The sequence below is a fragment of the Palaemon carinicauda genome, chromosome 23, assembly GCF_036898095.1.
Source record: "Palaemon carinicauda isolate YSFRI2023 chromosome 23, ASM3689809v2, whole genome shotgun sequence".
NCBI lineage: Eukaryota > Metazoa > Arthropoda > Malacostraca > Decapoda > Palaemonidae > Palaemon > Palaemon carinicauda.
In genome coordinates, this window is record NC_090747.1 from 106,617,315 (window position 1) to 106,642,173 (window position 24,859).

General features: G+C 39.9%; 1 long non-coding RNA gene across 4 annotated transcripts in view; it reads left to right on the forward strand.

The window, feature by feature from the left end:
• LOC137617355 (uncharacterized) overlaps window positions 1-24,859 on the forward strand; it is a 63,151-nt gene that overhangs the window by 12,783 nt on the left and 25,509 nt on the right. For 2 of the 4 annotated variants that reach the window (XR_011039635.1, XR_011039634.1), the window contains exon 1: window positions 15,955-16,180. The exons of the other annotated variants lie outside the window; for them this stretch is intronic. This is a non-coding gene — a long non-coding RNA (uncharacterized lncRNA). Of the gene's footprint in view, window positions 1-15,954; window positions 16,181-24,859 lie in introns of those variants that run through there. 4 annotated transcript variants of the gene reach the window in all.

A 24,859-nucleotide genomic window follows, 5' to 3' on the forward strand; every position in this document is an offset into this window, starting at 1 on the left:
TATTTACGAAATATTTTTTTTTAGTAATGATACATTTCGCTCTGTAAGATTATTACCGCAGATGAACCAAAAAAAAAAAAAAAAACATTCAAGTCATAGATTTATGTTTTGACAAACAAAAGAATGCACACTCTCTCTCTCTCTCTCTCCTCTCTCTCTCTCTCTCTCTCTCTCTCTCTCTTTCTCAGAAACTGCTCATTACTGTGGTAATGGTACTTGCTTGTCTGCAGAAGAGCCAAAGGGTCACTGGATAATGAGTGCTAGAAGGCAATGGGAAGATTGGTTGGCTCCTAAATTCTTATTAGGATTAGATGCACATTTCAGAAACGGTCAAAAGGTGAAGGTAAACATTATCCGAAGATTAAAATAGTTCGTAAATATAATATATACCATATAGTATTCAAAGTACTCGTAACTACAACACTGAAAATAAGTAGATAAAAGCGAAGAACTTATTTTCATAGCTGTGAATGCTAGATATATTTGTAGACACAAGTTTGTAACATTGAAGATTTTGGTTTTGGAAAAATATGTTAAAATGTCATAATTCGATAATTTTAAACCTTGTAAAGGTAATCGAGCAAATGGATATCTAAGTGGAACATTTAAAAAAGAGGTGATTGTATTGCTTTTAAATAATGTGATAAATAATAACTGTAATAAGTTAGCATTTATTCATTTAAAAACAATAAAAGTGGTTGCCGATGGGAAAGATCAAAGGCTGGGATACGAAATTAAAGTTTTTAGCATGATTTTGGAAAATTTCCTCTGTGTATGTGCGTAAATGTTTATTAAGTAATGTAGGTAATTTAGAAAATAATTGAATTATTTGAAAATTTCATAGAAGGACTTTATATTCAGAGAAAATAAGAGACTAAGAGATTTTAATGTGATAGCAGATACCCTTTGCTGGCTAATATCTAAAGATAAATAATTGCAGAAACATTTATGATAGAAAAAATATAAATATTTTCAACCTCAGTTATGGTTAATAATACATTGCAGCAATATTTGATAGATCGTTGTAATAACTACATAAACATTTGAGAATCACAAAGGTCGCCATGTAAGCAATCCTAAAGTAATCAAGTTAGTTTGGGTTTATTTTAGGAAACTTTTATCAGCTAGAATAACTTTGAAGGTTAACGAGGTTCTTCGAGGTTCTTTGGCAACTTGCGAGACGTGGAGAATGCAATGGATAGATAATGATCTATTTGTAGAGGACCTTTTACGTTACAGAATTTATAAGCTTAGCTATTTAAACGTCCGTTGAAAATCTGAAATATATTAACATCCTTTAGCAATTCAAAATGGCTCATTTGTTAAGTTATCCATCTTGTCATTTGACAGCGTACACTCATGACACTTTACTGATTTTGCAATACAAGAAAGTTCTTAAGGTAACCAATGAAGAGGTAATGTCTCTTAAGTGAACTCCATTGCACGACCAACGAAGCAAATATCTCGATTGCAGATTAGCATGCCTGTTTAATAACTGCAAATAGATGTTTTGAGATTAAAGAATTGTAAATTATCATGAATGATGTGATATTTTTTTTTATATTTACACATTTGTTGAAATATAATGAAAAAAGGAAGTATGTAATTGATTCCAAATAATTCAGATCCAACGCATTCCAGTGTATCCTTAATCTTAAAGTATGTGTTATAATTTATTGTTTTGAAGTAATAGAAATAACTGAAGGTAAAATCCTTAACTGTAGTATAGTTAGCATTTCCTGGATTACCATTGAGGAAACTAGAATAGCTTATAGGTGATGAAGATAGCAAAGTATTTATTATTATTATTATTATTATTATTATTATTATTAGCTAAACTACAACCCTAAAGTAGAATGCTATAAGCTAAAGAGCTCCAACAGAGTAAATAACCCAGTGAGGAAATGAAATATGGAGACACAGAATAGTATGTCTGTGCCTTCAGGCAAATGAACTAGGGAGGTGAGGAATTCTAAAGATCAACAAAAATTTATTTATATATTTTTTATAAATGGATGGTTTCCAGGAGCGTTTTTGCACTCGCGAGAAGGATAGACCTTAGAATAGCAAGATGTTTGAGGGTGCACTCGAGCACACTATTCTATATAATTTTTCTTCCTCTTATTTTGTAAGGTTTTTATAGTTTATTTTGAGATATTTATTTTAAAGTTGTTACTCTTCTTAAAATATTTATTTTCCTTTCCTCACTGGGCCATTTTCCCTGTTGGAACCTCTGGGCTTACAGCATCGGGCTTTTCCAATTAGGGTTGTAGCGTAGCAAGTAATAATAATAATAATAATAATAATTCTTTTTGTTTTAATCCTGGGCAGTTTGGAACCTTAAAGGGCAGAGTTAACACTTTGTGAATTATAAGATTAATTTTTAATTTCATTTGTTGGTGGAGGTATACTACAGGATTCTCTGCATGCATCTTTGCCATTATGGACGACAAACATTAATTCCTTCAAGATGACAAAATTCTACTTAAAATATATTATAAAACTTAGACAACAGTCAGTGCGAAATAGATTATTATAATAATCAACAAGCAGAAAGTATATAGATATCATCATTAGTGTAAATGATAGTAAAAACACCATAGTTTATTTGATCTTATGAATATACGTATACATACAATGTGGAGATTCAGTGTGGTTAATACTAAAGTACAATTACGAAAATATATTTGTTACTTTCTTAACATTACAAATGTAATTATATCAAAATGATATTACATACAGTATGTGTAATGGTAGCTATGGAATAAAGTTTAATTGAATAGAGATCACTGTAGGTCAACAGTAAATAAGCTATCAATAATACCCTTCAATGCAAGAGAAATGAAAGATGGTAATAATATTAATCAAGACAGCAACAGCAACAATAACTATGAATTTCTTGTTTTTATTTTCCCTTGTCTGCCATAGTCAACCTTTCGGCCTATTGCATGTGTGTGTGTGTTTTTTTTTTTTATTGTATGGTCTTTAGCAAAAATATGTACATATTAGCTTTGGTTTTAATCTATTCTTATATCTAGCATATCAATTATAGGCGTTAACCATTGCTGCTCAAATGCCAATGTGATAATGTCAATAAGTAATGTAAAAAAAATAATTCGATATACTCCTAGTTACTCTACCCAGCTTAATGGCTAAGAAATCCCAGTAAGCTATTTGATCGCGGCTTTTACAAAAGCACTGTGTGTTTACTCCCCAAAGGGACAGTCGGTACTCCATGTTTCTAAAACAAACATTGATGCCTGGGTGAGGAAGTCGGTATAAGATAATGTAAGGTAGTTACGCGGGTAGAAACAAGCAGGTAGGAAACTACTTGTGAGAGAGAGAGAAGTCGAGTTATAGTGAATGACGAGGACGGAGGATAAAATCCTCCAAACCCTCCCCCCCCCCTCTTCCCCCTCCCAGTTGTAGTTACCTTCCTCACTGAGAGTTATGGAGATAAGGTGAGGGAACCGTCTGTGGGGATGGGGAGAAGGGGGGAGCAGGGGATGATGGATGCTGCAGGCCAGTGACGTCAGCACTAAGAATATCCGCGACAAGAGCCCCTTAGGACACGAGCGGCGTGCCACAGGTCTTCAACTTGTTGCCCTCTCTGTTCGTCCCAACTTGCTGAGGTGAGGATAGAGAAGAAAAGACCTTGAGAAATCTCTCTCTCTCTCTCTCTCTCTCTCTCTCTCTCTCTCTCTCTCTCTCTCTCTCTCTCTCTCAGTCTTAAACACCTGGACGGTAACTGTTGATGTATCTGTTTGATAGGTACAACAAGAGAATGCAAAAGATGGAAGTATTCTGCCTAGTCATACTTGCCAAAATATAATGGTGCTCAGGGTTAAATGGAAGAGTAAAAAAAAGAACGAAATAAAGAAGATTTACCCATCTTCGCGAAACATCATTGCACACAAAGAGACTGAAATGAATGAATTGTTTTTTTTCCCCATTCATAACCCCAAAGGACTTACGTCCCTTGCCTGCGAATCATACTTTTTAAGTGAGATTAGTCGAGTACAATCGTGGGTTTCAAAACATCGACTCTTTTGCAAAGGAAAATTGGTATTATTAGCATATTCCCCGATGGTTATCGCAGTGTTAACAGTTTTCACTGCTGAATGAAGAGCTATTAGTCTTACCCAATTTGAGCAAGAGGAACAGCTGTGTCTGACAATTTGTATCTCTGCATTTTGCAGTTCGATGCTCTGAGGGACCAAGGCGTCCCGGAATACTGAAGTTTTTGTTGGCTTTTCTTAGGTGGAAATACATAACAAGCGAAAGAATTTAACAGAAATTAAGGAGTCTTAGTACCATGAAATTTAGGCCTTCACTATTATTTGTGTATTTCTATTGAATGTACTTCAACAACAACGAATTACTCAAGTCACATTTCATGAAATCGTAATAAAATGCGTATTTTTAAAGTATAACAGATTAACGCGATATATTACCTTGATTGCCGTATATTTCAAAGAAACATCGTTGCAATACATAACGAACGGGATCACTGATAACCATTTTTATCCCTCGAAGTATGAATTCGGAACAGCCCCCGTAACGTCTTAACTTCTAGATTTCCCCCAACATATTTCAGCCGCTTGTCTTTGCAAAACCTGAATCCGGGTGTATGAATAAATGAAGAAAGGATAAATCTTGTGCTGAATATTCTTACAGAAATCACCCATTTGGACGTTAGTTAATACCCGTCTCTTAAATAGTATATCGTTACGTAGGTCTTGTTCAAAACGTCCAATCTTGTAAATGAAGTGTGTGTAGGATGACGGGATGCAGAATTGTTATGTCATTGGTCCCACAACACACGTTTCCTGTTTATTTCTATTACATTAAATTTTACTGTAATCTTCACTAAACATTTCCGAAAAGTTTTAGTGTTTATTTTAGCGATTTATGTTGGTAAAGACGTTTATTTTTTATAACAGCAAATTATGTGTATGTATGTATGTATGTATGTATGTATGTATGTATGTATGTATGTACAACAAAATGTGAAGTCGAGTTACTTTTCCCCTTAATAAAATGTTGAAAATACAGTAAACATTAAATTTAAACATGAATAATGATATTCATTTATATGTGAAAAAAAAAAAAACATGAAAATCGGATGGAATAGCATTGGGCAGCATGAGAGAGAGAGAGAGAGAGAGAGAGAGAGAGAGAGAGAGAGAGAGAGAGAGAGAGAGAGAGAGAGAGAATGGGGGATGAGTAAATCACGTTAGGCAAGTTCACCCCGCAATCTATGAATGAACCCCGCACCTGCTAGTCTCCCTCCGCTGCCCCCCCCCCCCTCATCTCCTTCTTCGTCCTCCATGCTCATGACATCTCCAGCAACCCAGACCTCTCTCTCTCTCTCTCTCTCTCTCTCTCTCTCTCTCTCTCTCTCTCTCTCTCTCTCTCTCTCTCTCCGCGCAAGCGAGTCTCTCACACCACAAGTAAATGGGACGAAATATGTGCCACATGCGCCTTCTGATGCTGCTGACGCTCGATTGGCTGGCATCCTGGTGACACTGACTGTTGTTACATCAACTTACACGGCACGTGGCTCCTCTTCCCCCAACCCTAATTAGCCAGTTAGAGTTAATCTTACACTTCCTTCCACACACTTGAGCGCTCAGCAAGGCGCTAATCGGCTGCCTTCGAATCCCTGGCCCGGAGGAAACTTCGCCTTCGTTCGCCGACCGTACGGCCAGGTTTTGAACGTTAAATTTGAATTGTTTAAAAGCTAACTTGAGCTATAAGATAATAGAATTGACAGAGGTTAGCCTAGGATACCTCTCTGTTCCATCTCACGTGAGATAACTTCAACCTTGAACGCATGTAGATCTGCGGTCGTCGTATGATAAGACTCTATCTGTGAATGACCTTGATGCAACGGTTGACTGGTAAAGTAACAGGAAGTCAGGACTATGTTTTTAAGTAAATATCGCGTTTTTCTCATTGTCTTGATCCGCATTTGGAGAATTACTTCATAAGCTTGTCAAATTTAATTCTATTCAAACCGCGTCACAGATAACGTGGTTTCCACTCATTCGGGGACGTTTGTATCTTTATAAAAAGGACAGAATATAATACTAAGATTGACTGGGAGGACTTCTCAGATGTCAGATTAGTGAAACCAACGTTAGGAAGGGTCCCTCTAAATTCTTATAGGATTTCATTTGGAAATGCGTGACGTAATCACATCGGTGAAACTTCGGAAATTCAAACTTTTTGTTTATTCTTTTCAGTTGAATAGAGTGACATAAGTCGCGGTTTTTAGTTCATGACTGATCTCTTTTAACGTTGTTGCTGATCATGTTTTTTTATTCACCAGCCACCCGTTGAAATACTACCGCTAGAGAGTTATTGCTTCCTTTGACTGACCAGACAGTACCGACCTTCTCTCTGGTTACGGCTCATTTTCCTTTTGTCTATACATTCACCGAATAGTCTGGCCTATTCTTTACATATTCTCCTCTGTCCTCATACACCTGACAACACTAAGATTACCAAACAATTCTTTGCTCAAGGGGTTGATTACTGCAATGTAATTGTTCAGTGGCTACTCTCCTCTTGGTAAGGGTAGAAGAGACTCTACAGATATAGTAAGTAGCCCTTCTAGGAGACAAGGTCACTCCAAAATCAAACCATTGTTCTCTGGTCTTGGACAGTGCCATAGCCTCTGTACCATGGCCTTCCACTGTTTTGGGGTAAGGTTCTCTCGCTTGAGGGTACACTCTAGCTCACTATTCTATATTATCTTTCTTCCTCTAGTTTTTTTAGCTTATATACTTTGTACAGGAAATATTTATTTTAATGTTCTTATTGTTCTTAAAATATTTTATTTTAATTATTAATTACTTCGCTAGTAGTTTCCCTATTTCCTTTCCTCACAGAGCTATTTCCCCTGTTGGAGCCCTCGGGCTTATAGCATGCTGCTTTTCCAACTAGGGTTATAGCTCAGCAAATAATATATATATATATATATATATATATATATATATATATATATATATACATATATATATATATGTATATATATATATGTATATATATATATATATATATATATATATATATATATGTATATGTTATTTGCTATTCCCCCTTATTTACTTTCCTCACTGGGTTACTTTCCCTGTCGAAGTATAATAATAATAATAATAATAATAATAATAATAATAATAATAATAATAATAATAATAATAATAATAATGTCATTTTAAAGATACCTTACCGATACTGAACTTTGATAGCATTTTGTTGTTGATCTCGAAATGGTCAGATATTGAGAGTTGCAAAGGCAGTTTTAATTATTGGTTCTACGGTATTTTTAACCGACAGATTATGGTACACTTATGCATATTTACTATACCTATATATATATATACAGTAATATATATATATATATATATATATATATATATATATATATATATATATATATATATATATATATATATATATATATATATAAGAATTACAGGTGAAGATACTGTATATGATGGTGTGCAGTTTGATCCATAAAACATCAATAAAAGGGACATAATTTATTTTAGAATCGTTTCGAACATTTCTATGTTCGTTTTCAATCTATAAATATTAATAATTATTTAATTAACTTTTTGACTATTGCACACCATTATATACTGTGTGTGTGTATATATATATATATATATATATATATATATATATATATATATATATATATATATATATATATATAAAAGCCCATTGTAACCCACTACTAAGACCCTAGTTCAAATACTGCTAGGGGTTGATAAAATCCAAAGATAATAAAAAATTAGTTACTTTCCTAACCACGCCAGTAAGCTCAATGTGGGTCGGTGGATGTCCTGGCCAAGTGGTTCAGTGATTAGACTGAAAATATCCCAATTTTCGGCTACATAACCCTTCAAATGTGAATAGGTACCAGCATCTGTTTAGGTTATGAAAATGTCTTTGGGCTTGCAAGCTCACCCCTATGGATTTGTTGAGATTACCAAAGATCTGAACACCCGTGACGCCACTCTTTTGGGGGGAAAAGGTTTTGTGGTAAATATATATATATATATATATATATATATATATATATATATATATATATATGTATATATATATATATATATATATATATATATTATATACAAGTATATATATATATATATATATATATATATATATATATATATATATATATATATGGTATCCTCGCCCATTATATATATGTATGTATGTATGTATGTATGTGTGTGTATATTTACATATATATTTATATATATACAGTATATATATATATATATATATATATATATATATATATATATATGTATATATATAATGGGTGAAGATACCTTGTATATAGTGGGTGGGGATACCTTAACGATGAGAAAGAGGTCGCGTAACGCCATGATCAGCAAGACTGTCTAGTCAGTGCCACCAATACTAGGTTAGTTTGTTGTGAACGATCAGACTAATGTCTCCCACCGTCACCAATCCGCAGTGGTCAGCTTAGATATGAAAACTGGCTAAACCCCAGACATGATTAGGGACATATCTTAGACCTTTGTCCTGCAATGGATTAGAAACAGCTGCAGATGTTGTTGTTGTTGTTGTTATTGTATATGATGTGTATACGTGTGATGATATGAGACGAGACGTGAACATTTATTGACAGTCAAGGCGAATTAAATAAAGCCAAAGATCATGAATGAAAGAAGACAGGCAAGTTAAGTTTCCCTTCCTCGCTGCCATCGTTTTATATATACAGTATATACATACATACATATATATATATATATATATATATATATATATATATATATATATATATAATATAATGTAACCACATTGTAGATACAGTTAGATCCTTGTAAACATGCCTCAATTGTCTTTCCTCGTGTATTACAGACAAGGTGGAGACTGGAGAGAAGAGACTTAATTTACTCTTCATTCTAATTATCCTTCGTTTTCATCGGATTACTTTCAGATGATTATGTTTATGTACAAGGTCACATCAATTATATTTATTCTTCTTATCCTTCGTTTTTATCGGAAAACTTTCAGATGATTATGTTTATGTACAAGGTCACATCAATTATATTTATTCTTCTTATCCTTCGTTTTTATCGGAAAACTTTCAGATGATTATGTTTATGTACAAGGTCACATCAATTATATTTATTCTTCTTATCCTTCGTTTTTATCGGATTACTTTCAGATGATTATGTTTATGTACAAGGTCACATCAATTGATTAACCATTTATAGCTGTTTCATGCTAATTCAAGTTTTTTATTTTCATAACAGCCTAATCTAATTAATCACTGAAAAATCGTTTTATACAACACCACTTTCACTTAAAACACACCGTCTACAACGTTTACAGCGCTTTCTGAATGCTGATATTACTGGCTACACCGCCAGTTGCACTTAGTGCACAACCTCTACAACGCTTACAACTCTTCCAGAAGGCTAAACTCACTTGCTAAAATGCCACGTGCAATCATAACACAGTCTCTGTGTAGCTAATTACATACTTTTTTCACAATTTTTAGGTCCCAGTAATGATTTAGGGGTTATAGATCTTTGTCAAAGTAGAGTAGGTTTTAAAAATTTCTACGTTAAGATCACATGAGGATAACCAACCAGTCTTTCGAGTTTTGTGCAGCCCTAAGATGTTTGTGGTCTCTCAAATGTTCTTCTGGAAACGTCTTATCATTTCTCTATGGAAGCTGTGTGTGACGTTATGATTTTATGATATTGAGGTAATTCGACTTTCAAATAAGTATACAATATTTTGTCCTAAGTCTTCTCTATGTTCTATACTTGTTATAAACAGAAAGTAGCACTCTCTCTCTCTCTCTCTCTCTCTCTCTCTCTCTCTCTCTCTCTCTCTCTCTCTCTCTCTCTCTCTCTCTCTCTCTCTCTCTCTGACAGTTCTTTGTGACATTATATTCGTATGAATTTGAGATCATAAAGTTTTTACATTTAGTGCACTACGAAGAGAAAATTGCTTTCTTTTCCAGTTTATGGCCTTATAAACAACTATAACTTGCAGTTCTCCTATGTTAAGAGTTATCAGATTCGCTATTATTATTATTATTATTATTATTATTATTATTATTATTATTATTATTATTAACTAAACTACAACCCTAGTTGGAAAAGCATGATGCTATAAGCCCGAGAGCTCCAATAGGGAAAAATAGCCTTGTGAAGAAACTAAATAAATTAACTATGTGAGAAGTAATGAATAAGAGATAAAATATATATTAAGAACATCAGTAACAACGTTAAAATAGATCTGTCATATATAAACTATGAAGAGACTCGTGTCATCCTGTTCAACATAAGGTAATTTGTTTGTAAGTTTGTATCTCTGAAGTTCCACCGATTCAACTGCCACAATCTGATTAGTATTGAGTCTTATTATGAATGTAACACTGTTATAACTATAGTCAATTCTTTTTAGTGAGGCAGATTTGCACCGACTCGCAGGGGTGTCCTTTTACCTCGGAAAAGTTTCCTGATTGCTGATTGGTTGGACAAGATAATTTTAACCAATCAGATAGCAGGAAACTTTACCGAGCTAAAAGGGCATCGCTGCGAGTCAGTGCAAATGCGCCTCATTAAAAAGAAATTGAGTATAACTGTATACCTAGTTCCACGCACAGGATGGTACAGTCTGATAAGATCTATATGTAGAGGATGGACAGAATTATGAAAAATGTTATGTATCGTGCATAAAAAAGTACTAAACGACTATGCCAGAAATTAATACAACAACAAGGATAAGGATGGATAGGGAAGTGGGGAATAAGGGATAAGGAAGAGTACCCCTGGATACATTCCAGTTTATAGCCCTAAGGCAGGTACTCGGGAAGGGAAGGAGTAAGGGAAAATGAAGAAAAAGAAATATAGGAGGAGAGTAAAAGAGAGGGGCAGACCCTCGTGCAATGTTAGGTATCCAGCTCAGGAATAACATTAGACCGCAAGTTTTTGCATTTTTTCCCGTACCGCCTTGTAATGTCAAAATGTAATAATGAAGTCATGACCTATCTTAGAATGACGCAAAACCGTCAGCATACTATTACATATCCAATGATATAAAACCTCTATAGCTTATTAATCACTCACGTATAGGTTGCAATGTAAGTCACTTTTGTAATCATTGCAGTCTGCTGCCTCATTTCAATAGGACAAAGTTAATGAAATTTGCTCTACCAAATGCCATGAAAATATTGTTTTACTTGAGTGTTCTTGCATATTTAGGTTTAAAATATTATCTTTTACTCTCACTGCTGCAATAGTATAGCCTTGTGAAGTTGTGACGTATTATTCACGAGATAATAGGCTCTTAAAAACTCATAATCTAGTTTACTACGCGTATCATGTGCGTATCTTCCAATAGCATCAGTTAAATCATTATAATCACGTGATAGTAATTACTTAACTTCTAGCCTGTAGTCTTCTGCATACAATCAACTTTTACCTTTCCAGTATAGGACTATGCAACCGTCTTAATTCACTTTTGCATCATAACCATATATATATATATATATATATATATATATATATATATATATATATATATATATATATATATATGTGTGTGTGTGTGTGTGTGTGTATACATATACGTTTGTGTGTGTATACATATCATCATCAGCCGTGTTAGCTCACTGGACGAAAAGGGCAGCAAGCATATATATATATATATATATATATATATATATATATATATATATATATATATATATATATATATATATATATATACATTCATACATATATACAAAAACAACAAATGCAGCTATTTTTAGTCCAATGCAGGGCAAAGTCCTCAGACATGTCTATAGTCACGTCTGGGGTTTGGCCAGTTTAATCACCTCACTGGCCAGTGTGGATTAGTGATGATGGAAGATTTTTGTGTGATAGCTCACAGCAAACCACTTAGCGATACACAAACTCTTTCACCACGATCAGTCAAAAGTACAGGAAGTTTTGAGTGACAACACAAAGAGAGTAAGCTTTGATACTGATGAAATAAACGTGTTCCAAACGTAGTTCAATATTTTTGATAAATCAGGTTTTCTAGGTACGAAATACCTTTATTCGTGTCTTAGTCCAACCTAACTTTTTACTGCTAGAATAATTTGCAGTTGGATTGACAATTGATTTATTGTATTGATCAGAGTAGCGCATTAGGTAACATAGATTAGACCGGAGAAAGATCAAAGCTTTATTCAAGCTCCTTCCTAAGATACATTTCCATTTTGTTAGCCTAGTCTTAGGGACAAGTTGTTTCAGTTATGTCTGTAACAACCTTGCTCTGATGCTGGTTATAACCCTATTATTGTTATTATTATTATTATTATTATTATTACTTGCTACGCTACAACCCTAGTTGGAAAAGCAGGATGCTATAAACCCAGTGGCTCCAACAGGGAAAATAGCCCAGTAAGGAAAGGAAACAGCGAAAAATGAAATATTTTAATAAGAGTAACATTAAAATAAATATCTCCTATATAAACTATATAAACTTTAACAAAACAAGAGGAAGAGAAATAAGATAGAATAGTGTGCCCGAATGCACCCTCAAGCAAGAGAACTCTAACCCAAGGAAGTGAAAGACCATGGTACAGAGGGTATGGCGCTACCCAAGACAAGAGAACAATGATTTGATTTTGGAGTGTCCTTCTCCTAGAAGAGCTGCTTACCATGGCTGAAGAGTCCCTTCTACCCTTAGCAAGGGGAAAGTGGCCACTGAACAATTACAGTATAGTAACCCCTTGGGTGAAGAATTGTTTAGTAATATCAGTGTTGTCAGTGTATGAGGACAGAGGAGAATATGTAAAGAATAGGCCAGACTTTTCGGTGTGTGTGTGTGTGTGTGTGTGTGTGTGTGTGTGTTAGGCAAAGGGAAAATGAACCGTAACCTGAGAATTATCCAATGTAGTACTGTCTGGCCAGTCAAAAGATGCCATAACTCTCTAGAAGTAATATCTCAACATGTGGTTGGTGCCCTGGCCAACCTACTACGTCACAATCAGCTAATGTAAGTACATGATTGGATGATACAGCACTGTGCTCGTGTTCTGAAGGACGTCGATTGCTCAGGACCTACCAACCCCAGTTAATTTAGCTATAAATGACCACCACCAGCTGCTGGGATCAAGAAGAGTCAGTAACCTCCCTCGTAAAAATTTGTTGAGAAACTGAAATGCTATGCCCTCCTGACGTTACCCTTCCAAATGCGATGAAAAAAGTATAGTAAACTAAGATATGATTTACAAATTGCCCTAGAGCGGGATTATGACCACCACTGTCGCTCAATTACCAAGAACAGAAGAAGAGTTGAGAGTTGAATGTGTGTGTGTGTGTGTGTGTGTGTGTGTGTGTGTGTGTGTGTGTGGTCCTTAGAGATTGCAAAAGAAGCAGGAGAAGAAAGAGAAGACGATAGATAGGCGAACTAAGAAAGTTTGCGGGTGTGGTCTGGCATAAAAAGACCATAAACAGACGCAAGAGGAAGGACATGTTTGAGGTCTTTGTTCTGCAGTGCACTAGTAACGGCTGATGATAATATCCATTAGTTAACCCATTTAGTCATATTTTTTTTCTTTTTTTTTTCTTTTTTTTTTGTTAAATGCATAGAAATAGTAGTAATTACCATTAAAATGGTAAGGACTCTGAAGACAGTATGCAAATTCAACATTTTGAAGCAAGAAAATTCCTTAGGTAATTAATCCAAGCACACAAGTTTCGTACGTCGACGATTCCTTGCTTGCTCAATTGTGTATTTATTAAAAGCCAAATAAAACCACTCACTTGCCGAAATCACAACCGAAGGCAGAGTCGCAAAGACCAGAGAAAGAAGGAAAGAAATTTGGAGGGATTCTGGTGTTTTCTGAAATGAGCTGATTACCACTAACCACTGCTTGAATGGCCCGCACGTGCTACCCTCTTGCATTTGACACACATGCGAGCAAGACGCCCGAGAGCTTGGGTAATCTAATTGAGAAAGAAAAAGTGAAAATTCAGCCGGTTTAAGGCAATGAGAGAGAGAGGTAACTTGATAAGGACGATTATTACGAGCGAAGTCTTCCACTAAAGTGTTGTTTCTTTGCTTTTCATCTTTGCCGTATCTTAACGCCCTGTCATTTGTTTTCTTGTGCCATAGCCTTTGTTCATAACCATGGTCTTCCTCTGTCTTAGGTTACAGCTCTCTTGCTTGGGGGTACTTTGGGGCACGCTGTATATCGTATTTCTCCTGTTTTTTTTTTTTTTTTTTTAGTTCCTATAGTTTATATATGAAAGATCTAATTTAATGTTGCTACTGTTCTTGAAAAAATTTTGATTGTTCATTACTTCTCTTGTAGTTTGTTTATTTCATTTTTTTCCTTTCCGCACTGGGCCATTTTTCCCGGTTGAGCCATTGGGGTTATAGCATCTTGCTTTTCCAGCTTGGTTGTAGCTTAGGATCGAATGTTTGGTTCTATTAGTTTGTCATTAATCATAATTAACAAATAACTTACAAATTTATTTATCTACTGTGACTTCTCTTAACCCACTCACTGTTTTGGAAAGCGTCAAATTTCAGTATGTCACAATAATCATATCTAGATCACCGTGGTGGCCATTGAACAGCTTTATTTCAAGTAATCTATTAAAGTACAGTTCAAAAGTAAATTAAAATATACACGAGAAACTGTTACGGTTTCATCTGACTATATATTTACCATAAAGGAATTCGGTGTTAGTGGTCCTTGTAACTGAAAAGCAACCAATTAGTAAAATAATGGTATGGTATAAACATTTTCAAGTGTATGTTAATCCCACATATATTACTTAAAGATGGAATATTCATCGTCAATATTATTTTTTTTTAATATATTGCTAAAATTTTAAAACTAGAATTGCACAAAACACGTAAGAACTCAAGATAACTGTTATCAGTACTGAATTACAGTTTGGTTTCTAAAATCTGTGAATTCCTAGATATATTTTATATGTGCAGCAAATGCAGGTAAGAGTATTTTTGTGGTTGGTGCAATTTTTAGAACTTGAAGAATACAAATTCGACAAGTAAAATTATAAAACCGATTGGTTTTACTGTAGATATTTCAGAGTTTTATTTGTGTGATAGACAATTTCGTCAGGTATTTATTAATCTTTATTAATGACGAAAGATTTCTTTAAAATATTATTTCAGATGTTATAAGCCCAGGGGCCCCAGTGAGGAAAGGAAACAAGGAAAAATATATTTTAAGAACAATGACATTTAAATAAATATTTCCTATATAAACTATGAAAAATTTAACAAAACAAGAGGAAGAGAAACGAGATAGAATAGTGTGCCCGAGTGTACCCTCAAGCAAGATAACTCTAAGCGTATTTATTTATCGAAAACAATTTTTTTCAATCAACGTTGCATCTAGTTGTCATAATATGTAAATTACCGATGGGCATACATTATTTTTTTTTCTTAATGGAATGGCAGAACAAAAATGATGGATTATTTTGATTAGTAGAAACGAGGTACTTATGAAAAGATAACCGTCGAACATAGGTGGCTGTAGCCTATTACACAAGTATTTTAACGTTGGCCATGTTATTTCTCTGTATCTCCAGTGCAGTGTTGCCATATATGGAGATTTATCCCTAGATTTGGGGATTTTGGGTGTCTAATGGGGATATTCCGTACAAATATCTATAAAGAAACAAAGGTGAATAAACCTTTATATTTTTTCAGTTAGTTTGCTTCCACTTATATGAAGTATAGTGAGTAATTTCTATTATATTTGTAAAGCCTACAGGATCAGAAAAGAATATATATTTGTGGAAATGGGGATTTTTGGGTTAATTAGGGAATTTTTTAGCATGAATTTTGGGGATTTTTAAACTAATCCCTCTGACAACACTGCTCCAGTGGTCTCTATACTCTCTGGGAACATCCACTGTAGTCATATATACCCTTAGGAAGCTACTCAAGGAACCTTCCATCAGGACGACATGGCTATCTCACCCAAAAAATAGATTTTTCGCTCTGTGTTACGTTTTTAAAAGTTACAAAACTCCACTCCAGTTTCCACCCTTCCTTCCATGTTAAAGACAATAATTTCACCGGACACCAAAATTATTTTTTTCTAGGAGCCATTAATTGATTTTACATCACCTAGGTAGGTACCGGTATTATCATTCCTGCATTGGCATGTTTGGTTAGGTGTTCTTTAAATTTAATTAAGTTTTAATTACTTGAAAATGTACAACTTCGTAGTTAGCCAAGGTGTTATTGCTGAGTGAAGTGTCGATGTAGGCTATACTTCACCTGCCTGCCAACTTGGAGCTGTGGTGGTGTAAAATTTATCCTTCTTTGTCTGGAGGATATGATATTTAATGATATTTAATTAATATATCAGTTCAGTGAAGTAGTAATTCATATTACGTGTTGCATCCTTTCATTAATTTTGCTGTCTCAAGGTTATTTTAAGCTGATATACTGTAGTTCTGTGTTTGATTATAGTATAACTTCCCTGATTTTAATGTTGAATGTTATGTTTCAACTAATGCAATTTCCAGTCTGTCTTCTAAGGCTACTATCATCTGGGGTATTTGGTGTAATTAATATGAATTACATAAAACCTGGCAAGTGCTTTTGCAATTTAATGAATTGGCATTGCTTTACTGACAGAAATACATGGTTGACTTAACCCCTGCCCCCCTTTCCCTTATGTAACAATAATGAGACGCTGCCCTAGTTAAACTAGGGTTTCTGAGTGGTGCAAAATTAAAAGGTCAATTACAGGGATGCATCATGAACTAACATTCCCCTGTCAAACTTTGTATAGGATGCAGCAAGGAGGCAGGTGTTTCTCCCTCCCTGAATCCTCTCCATCTTGGCCTCAGATGCTTTGAATTATATAAAATGGTTTATTAATGATAACAAGGGACTACGTTGGGTAGGTCAAGACAAGACAAAGAAGATAACAAATAAATTTGTAAGTTATTTGTTAAAATTATGATTTTTGGCAAACTAGGTAAGGTATGTGTGGAGGGGTTACATGTAGCCTACACCCCTATTTCACTGGTTTCCGTAGTTCGCTGTTCTTAAACTTAGTTTGCTGGACTTATAACAAGTTAGGTTAGGTTGCAAGTATACATTGTCACATTTGGTAACATTTACCATTAAATCTAAGGGTGGGTGTAGTGTTAACCAACCATTTTTTATGGGAATTTATGTAAGAATTATCAAAATAAAGTCTCAAGAAGGCAAAGCTATAGTTTAACATGGGCCAACATTTTTAATAGAAAAAATAACGTTTCTTACAGTAAATAGTGTGCTTTCAACGAATTTGACCTTTATTTCTGTCGTTGATAAGTTGTTCTGCCATTATTATGGGGTCCTTTGACTGGCCGGATAGTACTACATTGGATAATTCTCTCTGGCTACGGTTCATTTTCCCTTTGCGTACACATACACCGAATAGTCTGGCCTATTCTTTACATATTCTTTTATGTCCTCATACACCTTAAAACACTGAGATTACCAAACAATTCATCTTCACCCAAGGGGTTAACTACTGTACTGGTACTGCACTGTAATTGTTCAGTGGCCACTTTCCTCTTGGTAAGGGTAGAAGAGGCTCATTAGCTATGGTAAGCAACTCTTCTAGGAGGACACTCCAAAATAAAACCATTGTTTTCTAGTCCTGGGTAGTGCCATAGCCTCTGTACCATGGTCGTCCACCATCTTTAGAGACAGAGTTCTCTGGCTTGAGGGTACACTTGGGCTCACTTTTTTAATTATCTTGTTTTGTTAGTTTTTATAGTTTATATAGGAAATATTTATGTTAATGTTACTGTTCTTATGATATGCTATTTTCCCTTGTTTCCTTTCCTCACTGGGCTATTTTCCTGTTGGAACCCCTGGGCTTATACCATCCAGCTTTTCCAGGTAGGGTTGTAGCTTAGCAAGTAATGATGATAATAATTCCCCTTTCCTGGGTCACAAACCCTAAAAGTAAATCTCAAATAATGCCCTACCTTATGTCCTTTATATGCGCTAACACTTTAACTATAACAGGGTTCTAAAAGTAAATTACAAATAATGGCTTACCTTACATGCGAACCGTAAAATGTAAACAAACAAATGATAAATAACTCGGGTGCATGGAATGCCAATATTTTGTGTAATATTTTGTGGATTTATGCTGCGTCCCAGAGAATAATGTATAGAGAAGAAAAGGTTAGTTCTACCATTAATAATCGATTCCCTCGTAAAATCCTCGGTTCCCACTGGGTGGCCCCCATTACATTAGGATGTATTAGGATATACAGTATCATATTAACTATTTGGATGAATATATGATACTTTAAATATTAGCAAAACTGGAATTCACTATGAGAAATGGACAAGTGCTGGCTAGTTTGGTATTTTTTTCTATGTTTAATAGCGTCTGGAGCATAATAACTTCTGTATTGGTCGATTAAAATGTGAAGTATGTTTTTCACTCTGTCCATTGTTTTCATTTGAGATACTGATGGTGAGTTATTGCGCATACGTTGGTTCCGATTGGTTTGGAGAGCTTTCTGTGTACAATATTTACAATGACGTATCTGTCAGGTGGTTTTTTAAACCAATTAACAGCTTACAAGTACTTCTTCATAAGTTCCCGAATGTTACTCTACAACAGGCATTTTTTTTTCACCCTCTCCTTCAGTTCAAGTTCCACCACCATCACATAAAGACATCTCCAATAGTTTGTGTCCTGGGAAGTGAGTGTGGGAGGCTTGCTCCCCCAGCTAGAGGGTTGTGACCTGGGAAGGCTTGTGATATGGGGGGGTCCAGGGTGCTTGCGCTCCCCATCTAGGGTTGTGACCTTGGAACTACTAGGTTAGGTTAGGTTGGATTGTTAGGTTCTGTGCCCTTTTACAAATCACAAGTGTTGAATAATCATGTTTTGAACTGTTTTCACACACCCAAAATCCCAGGCTTGTAGCGAGGGTTAACTACCCATTTTGCTAGTTAGCAGGGGTAGGGGAGGGGGGGTAGATTTCTCCCGCTCGCACAGCGGTGGCTCGGATGATAAGCAGTAGTTGCCGTTCTTCATCCTTCACCTATATTTGGACTGCCATTAATTACTTTTGTTTGTGCTTTATCTTTGATTAGTGTGTGTGACTTTGCGACCTTGCATACTTGCCCTTGAAGGTCGGCCCTGCGGAACCTTCATGTCAGCCGTGGACACCGATTGCCACACCCTTTGTCCTGCCGGCAGAGGTCAATGGTGTGATAGTGGTAACAGGTGTAGTGAGTGGTGTGAGTAGTCTGCCTCCCAGTGGGAAATGTTTGGGCAATGCCAGAAGAAGTCAAAGCGGGATATTTCTATTTCGAAGGTTTCTTCGAAAGGGAAAAAACCCAAGACCTCTTCTTTGTTTCCCGACCTTCCTCCGAAGCTCCTGCTCCTTTGGCCTCTTCTGCGAGACCATCGAGTAGTAGCGTAGACCCTTTATTTTATGGCCAACCCCGGTCTTCGAGATGGTGTTGCTTCCCCGAGTGAAGCGGCCCTACCTCTCTCCCTGGGTGAGGCCTTGTCTCTGTCTCCCTATTTAGAGGGGTAATCGTCCTTGGGGTTTTCAGGTATGCCCCTGCACCTTCAGATTCTCCAGCTGTTTCTGCCGACTGTGTTTTGCCTGTTCCTGTTCATCCTTTGAAGGGGAAACTAGGTCGTTCATCTGTCTCTCCTGCGAGTGTTTCCCCTCGGAGGAGGAGTTCACTCAGAAACTCCTTTGTGGAGGACTGCTGCTTCTAAAGGTCAGCTTGCTGATCCCCTGGGCGCTAAAGGGCGCCTTCGATCCCGCAGAGCTTGACCTCCGCTTCACCTTAGAGGTGGCTCTTCACCATCGGTGAAAAGGCAGCTCTTCAGCCTCATCTTCGCAGCCGTCACATGCAGAGGAGCCTCCACTTCAGTATTCTTTCAGCCCTCGACCTTCGCCCATTCCTGGACTTTCTTCTGACGACGCTGCCGCTAGTCCTCGGTCTTCAGCCTCAGACACTTCTGTGGAGCGTTCGCGATCCCCGTCGGAGGATATTCACCCTTCCAAAGGGCACATCCCTGTTCCAGACCATCCTTCACGTTGACCTGCCTTTTCCGTTCCTGTCTCCCTGTTCATCGTCTGCCTGTTCAGAATGCACCTCCGAAGCATTTGACTGCGCCCCAACGCTCTCCTTCAGTGCATCAGCACTTGCCAGCATCACATCAGCGCCCTCCAACACTTCAACGCTTCCCAGAGCATCATCACTCCAGCGCTTCAGTGCTCTTTGGTGCATCAGCATTCACCTGCTCGTCAGCGCCTTCCAATGCCCCAGTGATCTCCCGATTGTCGGCACTCTCCAGCGCATTCTTGCCATTCCAAAGAACAGCATTTGCCAGCTCGCCAGCACGCCTTCGCTCACCAGCGCTCTCTTGCATAGCTGCGCTCCCCCTACACAGCAGCACTCTCATGTGCATTGACGTTCTACTATGTGTCAGTGCTCCTCTGCGCACCAGTGCTTTCCTAAGCGCCAGCACTCCTGCGCGCCAGGACTCCTGCGTGCCAGCGCTTTCCTGCACACCAGCACTCTCCTGTGTGCTAGTGCTCTCCCATGAGCCTGTGCTTTTTTGCGCCTCAGCACTCTTCGGCTCGCCAGCGCTCGCCAGCGCTCTCCTGCGCACTTGCGCCAAACCTTAGAGCAGGTTCTCCCAGCTTCAAAACATCTCGGGCAAAAGGAACTTCACAATAGAGATTCTGACAGGTTACCGTCACCCCATTCCCCTTCCAGCAAACGCATTACAGCATGACTACCGGGAAAAGGAGGCTCCACAGAAGGGTTCAGAATCCCGAAGATTTTGTCTTCAAAGGCGGATCCACACCCTCAAACATCGATAGGGACTCCTCACAGGGAACCTTTGGTCCCTTTCCCTTCAGGGGATCTTTCTGACAGTGCATCAGTCAGCAAGCAGCCTTGGTTCAGTGCCATGGTCAGAGCAGTTGTGCAAGCCTTCGGGCCTACCATGTCATCTCGCTCTTCAGTGACCTCCCATCCAACGACACCAGCAGACATACAGCAAAGAACCTTTGCTTCTTCTCACCTGAAGAGGAAAAGAGGAGTCTCAGACGCAGTTACATTCCCTAAGGTGAAACTAACTCCTATTAGGCCTTCGAGGCCTGTCCTTCCTGTCTCTCCCGCTAGGCACTTTCCTTCCTCACCGCTGCTGAGGGAGTCGCACGAGGCTCGGGCTTCCTCCCTCCCACTTTCGGAGGAAGTTTCTCCTCGCACGGAGAGTTCTCCACCACCGACGGAAGTCGTGAGGAACTCCCATCCAGCCTTCGATGCTTGAGTCCTACCTCCTTCCTCGTAAGGAATCAAAGAACTTGGACTCTTCCAAAGCCTTCTTCAAGGACTTCCAGGCCTACAGGAACTACTAGTCACTCAAGGGGTGCGACTTCGCTGCTATTCCCACTTCGGAGGGGGAGCAAAAAGAGTCGGAACATGCATTCTGGCAAGTTCTGACTCTTATTAGGGTACTCAATGAGTTTACCAATCCGGAGATACCCACATGAGAGGGCAAAGACACAGTCTTAGACTGTGGCTTTGGCATTCAGAAGCCCTCTTAAGACCAGTGTAGCCTTTCCCTGGTCTCGGGGGCTAAAGGGTGCCTGGGCTAAGATCGCCCAACCGCTCTTCGAGCTCTCCTCCTCCTAACGTTCTGGCTCCACCGCCAAGCTTCTCCCACCTCCTCGCGTTCAGCAGAGGAGATATTTCGAGATCTTAGACAGCCTCTTCCAGCTCTTCCTCTCCATCACACTCTGGAAGAGCTCACCAAGGGAGCCTCTCAAGAGAGGCTCTCCAGCCGTCAGGAGAAGGTCACAAAGTATGCCATGCGGGCTACTTCATTGCATGATCTGTGGCTGGGGACCCTGGAAATCCCGGTTCGAACCGAGGATTTCTCCAAGGAGCGCACCAGGAAAGCAATGGAAACTTCAGGCACTCACACCATCAAGTTTCTCGCCCATCAAGTCTCAAACTTATGGCCGAACACTATTCTGAAACTTCAAGATGCGGTGTCTGAGAGATTCCATCAGCAGGTCCCAAATTCCGAGATCGCTAGGTTCAGGAACTCTTCTTTAGAGGGATCCTCTCTTTTTGAGCAAAAGGACGTGGAACATGCTGCTGAGATATGGAGGAAGTCCCACCAGGACTCCCTCCTCCATAGGGCTTTGACTTCCAAGCCCTATAAACCACCAGCTCCTCAGCAGTCCCGTCCAACAAAGATTATGAAAAACAAGACAGCAGTGAAGACAGTGGTGTCTAAAAAGCCCTTTGTTCCGTAACCGAAATACAAACCACGCTATTTACATAGGGGGTTTTCCTTTCGGCGTAGCTGAAATGACGAGCCATTAAAGTTTTAACGAGGGTTTAACTACCCCCGCGCTAGTTAGCGGGGGGGAGGGGGGGGGAAGAGTGGTAGCTAGCTACCACTCCCCCCTCCACACACCGGTGAGCTGCCCCACTTCACTTTTGGCTCGGACGATGTACAGATGTTCTGTCCCGTCCTCGCATATTGACAGCCTTGATTTGTTTGTTTTTTCTTCCAGTGTGTTTGTTGAAGTTGGCCTCTACCTTTGCTTTCCACCATGCGGAAATGCCCTGGACTTCCCGATCGCCCCTGCGGCACTTTTATGTCGGCGATCGAGACAGACCGTCACACCCTTTGCCCGCAGTGTCGAGGTCAACGGTGTAGTAGTGATAATCTGTGTATGGAATGTCGGGAGTGGCCTACCTCCCAGTGGGAGAAGTTTGCGCGGCGGCGTAAGAAGAGTTCTAAGAGAGATCGTTCTTCCCCCCAGGGGAAGGAAGGCTCCAAGGACTCTTCTTCCGTTGCCCGAACCTCCTCCGAAGCTACCACTCGTTCGGTCTCTCGTGAGAGGCCGCCGAATGGTAGGGTAGGCCCTTCTTGTTCCCAAACTCGGTGTGTGGGAGAGGGCGTTGTCTCCCATAGCGAGGCAGTTCCCCCTCCTTCGCTGGGGGAGGATTTTATTGACTTTGTAGACTATGATCAAACAGTGTCTAATAATGATCTTTTCCAGCTTTGGACTTCCTTTGGGGCTTAAGGGCTGGCCCTCCAAGGAAGCCCTGTTTGATCTGATCCAGTTAGGGGCAGCTGTCCAACAATTGCCGGTAATACCAGAGGTAGATCCTTTGGCTATTGACAACGTTGTTGTGACAGAGGCGTCTGACGGGTCGGGTCAAACCCCTGCTGATACTGTTGCTGTTGCTGCTGAAGGCCCAGGGTCCCCCTCTGAACATCCTTCGAGGGGGAAACTGGGTCCAACGGTCTCTCCTGCGAGTGTTGCTCCCCCTCGGGGGAGTGCACTAACAGAGACTCCTCTTCGGAAGACCGACAATGCTGATACCCTGCCACGTGGTCACCTTCGCCGTAAGGCTCGCCGAGGCCTTCCTTCTCCTTACAAGGGAGTCAAGAGGCGCCTCCTCTTCTGGTCATCCTCGTCGTCCCCTGCGGAGGATTCTTCTCGTCGGGAGCAGACCGTAACAGCAGCACCTCTGGACCTCTCTGCTGATCGTTCGCAATCTCCTGTGCCTGCCAGATCTCCCTTGCTTACGCAAGCACCGTTCCCTTCGGGGCAGAAGGACCTCTCCCACAATGTGGGTGAGGCCCTTCCGCGTCAGGTTACACCTGTGCGTCCTTCGGAAGTGCGCAAGCGTCATCGCTCACCTGATCGCCAACGCCCTCCTGCTCGCCAGCGCCCTCCTGCTCGCCAGCGCCCTCCTGCTCGCCAGCGCTCTCCTGCTCGCCAGCGCTCTCCTGCTCGCCAGCGCTCTCCTGCTCGTCAGCGCCCTCTTGCTCGCCAGCGCCCTCCTGCCGTAGAGTCTCCTGACTCTCCTCGCCAGCGATCTCCTGTTCGTCAGCGCTCTCCTGCTCGTCAGCGCCCTGCGCGCAAGGGCTCTATGGCAGATGAGTCTTCAGACTCTTCTTGCCAGCGCTCTTCTGACCGTCAGCACCCTCCTGATCGTCAGCGCTCTCCTGATCGTCAGCGCTCTCCTGATCGTCAGCGCTCTCTTGATCGTCAGCGCTCTCCAGATCGCCAGCGCTCTCCTGATCGTCAGCGCTCTCCTGTTCGTCAGCGCTCTCCTGATTGCCGACGCGCCCCTGTTCGCCAGCGCTCTCCTGCTCGCCAGCTTTCACCTGCTCGCCAGCGCTCACCTGCTCAGCGATTGCCTGCGCACCCGCGCACTTTTGCCCCTGCTGCGCGTCAACAGTCTCCTGAGCGCCGCCCACCTCCCGCTCATCAGCGCACTGCGACACGCCCAGTTCCTGGTACGCGCCCAGCGCGCCAACGCTCGCCCACGACCTTCGGATCTGGGCACTGGCAAGGACTTTGTTCCTCTGCTTCGTCAGCGTTCCCCTACGCGACGACCACCGCCTGCATTCCAGTCTCCAGCGCGCACTAAAGTGCATACACGCCCGCGCACCCACGAACCAGATCCTGAGCCTGCACACGAGACTTCACCATCGAGACCTTCAGCCCCGACGCGCCACCCTACGCGTCAGCGATCTCCTACGCGCCAGCATTCTCCTGCGCGATTCTTCGCCTGTGCACAAGCGCTCACCCACGCGCCACTGCGCCCACGCTTTTGATCGCCACAGGGCTTCGACCCGTCCACGCGCCAACTCTCCTGTACGCGGTCGGTCGCCCACGCGTCATCGATCGCCAACGCGCCGTCGTTCGCCAGCACGCCGTCACTCGCCAACGCGCCTGACCTCGCCTAGGCCACATCGTTCACCTACGCTCCATCA